The following is a 6,000-nucleotide window of genomic DNA, read 5'->3' on the forward strand; positions in this document are numbered from 1 at the left end:
CTTCATGACCAATTTAAGTATGCTAACCCTCTTTTGTTAGCATATAGGTAGCACATAGGAAGGGAGACTGGATAGTTTAAGTTGTAAATGAACTAAGAGATTGAATCTCTGTGTTCCACATGAGTATAGCAGCTGGTTTTAGCCATATTGTGTGGATAACAAGCAGTCAGGCATAGGCAGTGAGATTTCTATCTTAGCCAGCTCTCAATTTGTAAAAGTTCCACAAACTTGTTTTTAACATCAGATCACACCACACAAACACATGCAGTTTCTGATATGGTTGCAATGGTATTTTAGTTGACTACTGAAACATTGTGCATGCGTGTGTGCATGAGTGTGTGCGCGTATGTGCATGTGTACATGTATGTGTATGCATGTTCATGTCTGTGCAATGGGCACATACATGTGTATGTTTGCCTGAATGTGACTTATGCTGTGATTCCTAAGGTGCCTTTCACTTGTTTGCTGAGATAGGGTCTCTCCCTGTGACCTGTGACTTGTCAATGATGCTACGGTGACTGTCTGTGTGTCTGGTGAGCCTCAGGGATCAAGTTATCTACATCACCTCCACACTGGAATGCAAGTGCTCGGGTCGGGGCTGAACCTGGGTCTTCATGATTTTATCATAAACTCTAAGGTATCTCCATAGTTCTCATTCCAATTCTTATATTTTTTTTGTATATTTTCATTAAGAACTGATTAGAGTTCTAAGTATTTGCAATAAAAGCAAGATCATGATAAAATATTTTCTTATGGAATATCCAGTCCACTGGACATATGGTGAATAAATGAAATATACTTCTGTAAATTTTCACTTGTATACATGTAGCATGAGTGCCTACGGTATGCATTTATGTGTTTAAGTGAGATAATTGGTTTATGTGATAGTGAAAAATGAAATAGTAAGCATGATGGGGAATATGGGAGTGAGTGGCCACGGAGAGTGTGTGAAGGGTGGTGTCAGAGGAAAGCTTCAGAGAAGATGCTGCCGCTTGTATAAAGACCAGATAAGACAGATCTCAGACGTTCTCCCCTGGGCCAGTTCCTAAGGAATCACATAAGGATGTAGCCTTCGTAGATAAATTAAAGAGATGGATCCATTCTAGTTCTCGCTGCTCTTTAGTCTGCTAACTACATCCAAAGCAGTTCTGGTTTAGTTGGTATTATGCTCAAAGGCACCTCATACCTCAGCCTTTTTTTTTCCCCTTGTGTCTAGCCTGGCCCCCTGCTAGGTATGCTCTGCCCCCAACCCCCACCATGTGCCCCTTTCCTGCCAAGGACTGCTCTACCCCTCCCTGTGTTCCACCATCATATCTTTGTTGTTGTTGTTGTTGTTGTTGTTGTTGTTGTTGTTTTTCAAGACAGAGTTTCTCTGTGTAGCCTTGACCGTCCTGGATTCGCTTTGTAGACCAGGCTGGCCTCAAACTCACAAAGATCCGCCTGCCTCTGCCTCCCGAGTGCTGGGTTTAAAAGCATGCACCACCACGCCCAGCTCCCACCATCGTATCTTAAAGCCCCTCTTTTTGCTTGTTCAGTTACTCACAGCCTCTCAAACACATTTCTATAGACTATGTGTGTGTTTTCAAAACACACATTCTGTTGTTTTATTTTCCTTAAAATGCCAGTGTTTCCCTTTGCTTCTATGGGGACACTTGGTTCACAAAACATCCCATTCCCTCTTCCCATGACAAGCTTAGGCCTGCTGGGCCAGCAAAATTCTTATCAAGCTTTCCCTCCACCTAAAAAGCACCTAGATTTGGGCAGTGAATTAACATGGACATCTGTTAATGTCACATTTCCTCCTGGAGTCACCAAACTCACTCTCCAGTTCTTCAAGAAACACTTTCTGAACACACAGACACACCCTTGCAGAGACGAAACACGGGTGCTGCCAGCCCAGCCCAGCCCAGGAGCCGGTCTTAAAAACAAAATAGTGTTTTTCTAGTTCCTTGGAGAGAAAGGAAAGGCCACGAGGTCTCCTGTCCAATGCGTGAGGAACAAAGAGGCCAGCGCGACAGAAAGACATTAGTGCACAGACCGTGTGAGGTTGAGTGATGTGTTTTCTTTCTAACTTCAAGTTAAAACTGCGTAGGGACTTAAACAACAGTCCAGCCTTCCTGTAACCATCATAAACCATGCAAGTTATTCCAAGCCTCAAAGAGGTATAGTACTCTAAATCAGATGCGTGCTCTTTTCATGGTGTGGGTAGAAAGATGACTTGAGTTTCCGTGTTCAAATGGGAGAGTCTCTTTCCAAGTAAACAGACACTATTTATGGGTTTATTGCGTGTTAGAGGAATACTGACCTTTTCCAGCTTGTAGTAATTTATGCAGCATTTGCATAAGGACATGGTAATATTCGGGAGCTGCTGTAGAGGCAGTCCTCTCCCAACCCTGGAAGCACATCCGTGGTTCCTAGCTGACCCCTACTATCTGAGTGTCTGTATAATCATTTCTTCATCTTTGACAGTCAGCAATACAGCTCTCAGCTCTAAGAAGATGGTAAATTAAAAGAAATGACTAGACAGAGCATCACCTGGTAAATGATACCTCCACTCAAGGATCCATGGATGTAAATGCTGATCATTGCTAACTGCGAAGCACAGACTTGGTGACAAATTATACTCTGTACTCTTTGTAGATGTTGTTCATATTGTGATCAGATGCCTACCTGTCTAATTAGTAAATACCTCTCTGTTAGTTGAAACTTTAAACCATAACTGATGATGGCTTCAGGATTCTGAAATGACAAACCTCTGTTCTTTCGTCATAAACTGGGTTAGTAAAATAAGACATTGCTGAAATTTTTAAGACTGCTGCCTAGCTCTGACCCTTCACCTTTGTTCTACCATGCTTGATGGCCCCTATATTCTTTTCCCTTCCATGAATTCCTGACACCCAAGTTCATTTTCCTTTCGATCAGTGCTTCACTTACTGCTGACTGTGGACTATAATGGAGTAGGAGCCCCATCCATATCTCCTAGCAACTTGTAAGATCGCTGCACAGAGAGAGAACGTATGTACAAACACACACAATGGGTGATAAAATGCTACTTTCCGTACAGCAAAAGTCAGTAATACATGCATATTCTTAACACAGTCTTCGAACGCACATTTTTTACTCTCAGAGTTTCTCCAAATTCCTTTAATTCACTGACTGTTGTTTGCCTCATACTCAGATCAGATTTAGCTAATAGCTTCGCATATTCCGAGACATCTTTTCTGATATTTTTTTTTGTCCATCAACTTGAATTATTTATTTGGTAAACAGCCAACTCTTGACATTCTCCATATGCTGGGTTGAGAACACAAATATCAGTGTGTTTATATCAACTTGAGATCTCTAAAAATGGACTTGGACCATCGTGCCATTCTGAAATACACTTCGAGACTGCAATGTGTCTGTCTGGTTTGTGCTCTGAGAGAGCTCCCTAGAGGAGCTGGCCTCTTCCCAAGGTACTTTTTTTTTTCCGTTGCTGAAGTGGGTGTGTACAGTCCAGGTTGAAGCCAGAACCACTGCTCACCAGGTCTTGTTCATAATGAGCCCAAGAGATCTCTGCTATAAATAATGGAGATTTTATTCACATGTAGCTATTTATGCTTCATCAATGTAATGCAGGTTTCTTGGTTCACAGGGTCTTGTAGGTGCTATCTGGAGTGACAATGAAGACAGAAAAGAAGAGCATCTTCCATTGCTCACATGGATGGAAGGCTCAATTCTCATTTAAGCATGTTCCTGGTTTGGGCCGAGGCCATCAGCTTCAATCTCCACAACAATGCAGACTAGAATCCGTTTTCTGTGAATGAGCCCTGCCCTTCCTTCTTTCATTTCAATAAGGCACATTTGTCCTGTATACTCTCTTCCCTGTCATACTTTAGACCTCATTTGATCTGAGCTTCCCAATGGCATACTTGATTCTAAGATATCATCATCTCATGACTTTATTTACTTCACTAGTGTCATCTTTCAGTACCTTTGTGGCCACCACTAGTGCAGTAGGGAAGAAGACTGGAAAAAAATCTGATGTTATTATTAGGTGAGGAAATTATCGACCTTGCCTCTCATTTTTTCCTCAGGAGATTTTATTTGAATATTCAGAGAACGTTGCCACCTTCTTCCAGAATGTAGCAGAACCTTTTAGGAAGTCCACACAGAAGACAATGCGAATATCATAGAAGAAACTACTAATATTTATTCTTACCTATAGTTATTTATTGCAATACTGAATAACGTTTTAAATTTTCTTGGCTCACACGTGACGTTTACTCAAGCAGCTACCTGGAAAGATGAGGGACAGCTAGTGGCGTATAATACATATTAGCACAGAAATACATGATAAACTCTTCTAGGACAACATGCTGTTTTGCTGTTGTTGCTACTGTGTGCTTTCTCCTTTCTATAATTAAAAGACTTACTTACATTTATTGGAATCAGGTAAGCATAGAAAAATAATAAAAGCAAACCCTTCTGGCTCGGATAAAATGAACAGTCACATCTCTCATGGGATACTTTAGAGGGAGATGAAAGTCTAGGGAAGTAGTTGGTCCTACCACAACAGGTCGATGCATCCTCCATTCTTCTGTGGTGCTGGTTTACTGCTCAGCAGGCCATTATCTACAGCAAAACCCCAGACTATGCTGTCAAACCTGGCTGACCAGTTCTTAGACCATGTTAGAACCCACAGGAATGAGGAAAGTGAGGTCACGAAGGACAAGTAAGAAGGCAGGGAAGTACACATAGCTGATTTGGCTTACACAGACTTGGCAAGAACACACCCATGACCACTGGCACAAGGACGAGGTCATGAGAGCTTAGCTCTTAGTCAAATGGCCCCTTGCTAGCTACAACTCAGGAGGGGCAAGTTTATGGCTAGAAGAAAGCCCACAGTGCAACTGATGGCTTAGAAGCCTTACAATATCGTTGGTAGCCTTGCAATATTATTATGGTAAGTCAGGTGGGGGTGGGCCGTGAGTTATAAGAGTCACATGGAGCAAGATCGGCTGCCCACAATTCCGTCATGTTATGAGCAATGTATGAGACAGTCTATTGAACTCCGTTGACTGAATCCGTAACCATAACTGTGAAGGACTACAGTACCTGCAGTATGGAAGGATGGAGACACAGGTACCCACTAAGACCACAGTGGGTGTTTCACAGTCACAATCAGATGGTTTTCTGAGGCTCAGTTTTCCTTTGACATGCTGCAAAGTTTTAAGCATGGAGAGCCAAGGACATGAAAAGATTGTAAATAACTAGTGCCAGAAAAGGATCATGCTTGGTCGGTAAAATGACAGGCAGCATAAAAGCCAGAAGTCCCCTTCTCCATGTCACACACACACACACACACACACACACACACACACACACACACACACACAGAAGAGGAAGATGGAAATAATTACAAGCAGTTAAATGATGTGACCATGTGAAAGAATGCGAAGGGAAATGTGTAGGCTGAGCCATGCGTCACCTCATGTAAGCTGAGGTCATGAAAGGCTAAAGGCTTTCCCAGGGAAGTGGGTGGTGTGGTTCAGCCTTGTGGGAGCATAGGGATTAGTGATGCTGGCAAGGTGGATAGTGAAAAACAACTGCTAGAAAATGAGTGTGATACAAGGGTGTACCCCCAAAGGTTCAAGTATTGAAAGCTAGGTCTTCAGTGTGAAATGGAGGGACATTTAAGATAGGGTGGTGGTGGTCATTGAAATGCTACCCTATGAGGAAGCTAAAGTAGCACTTGGTGAGGTCTCGCTGGAGGGTGTTAATTAAAGAGTGTGACACACAGCGCTTCTTAGACTCCCATCCCAGCACGTGATCTCACCTCCCACGTGCTTCTGCCAGTGTGATGCAATTAACTAGGAGCCCCTCCTCCTCCATATGAGTGAAGCTAAGTGAATTCTTTTTCTGTTCATAAAGCACCTGTCCTTGGGGACTTTGTTATGGTGATAGTACAAAGAGCACGTGTGACTGTAGGTAGGTGAACTGGGCCACCTTCATCTGGCA

Source organism: Acomys minous (assembly GCF_964271855.1).
Source record: "Acomys minous genome assembly, chromosome: 2".
NCBI lineage: Eukaryota > Metazoa > Chordata > Mammalia > Rodentia > Muridae > Acomys > Acomys minous.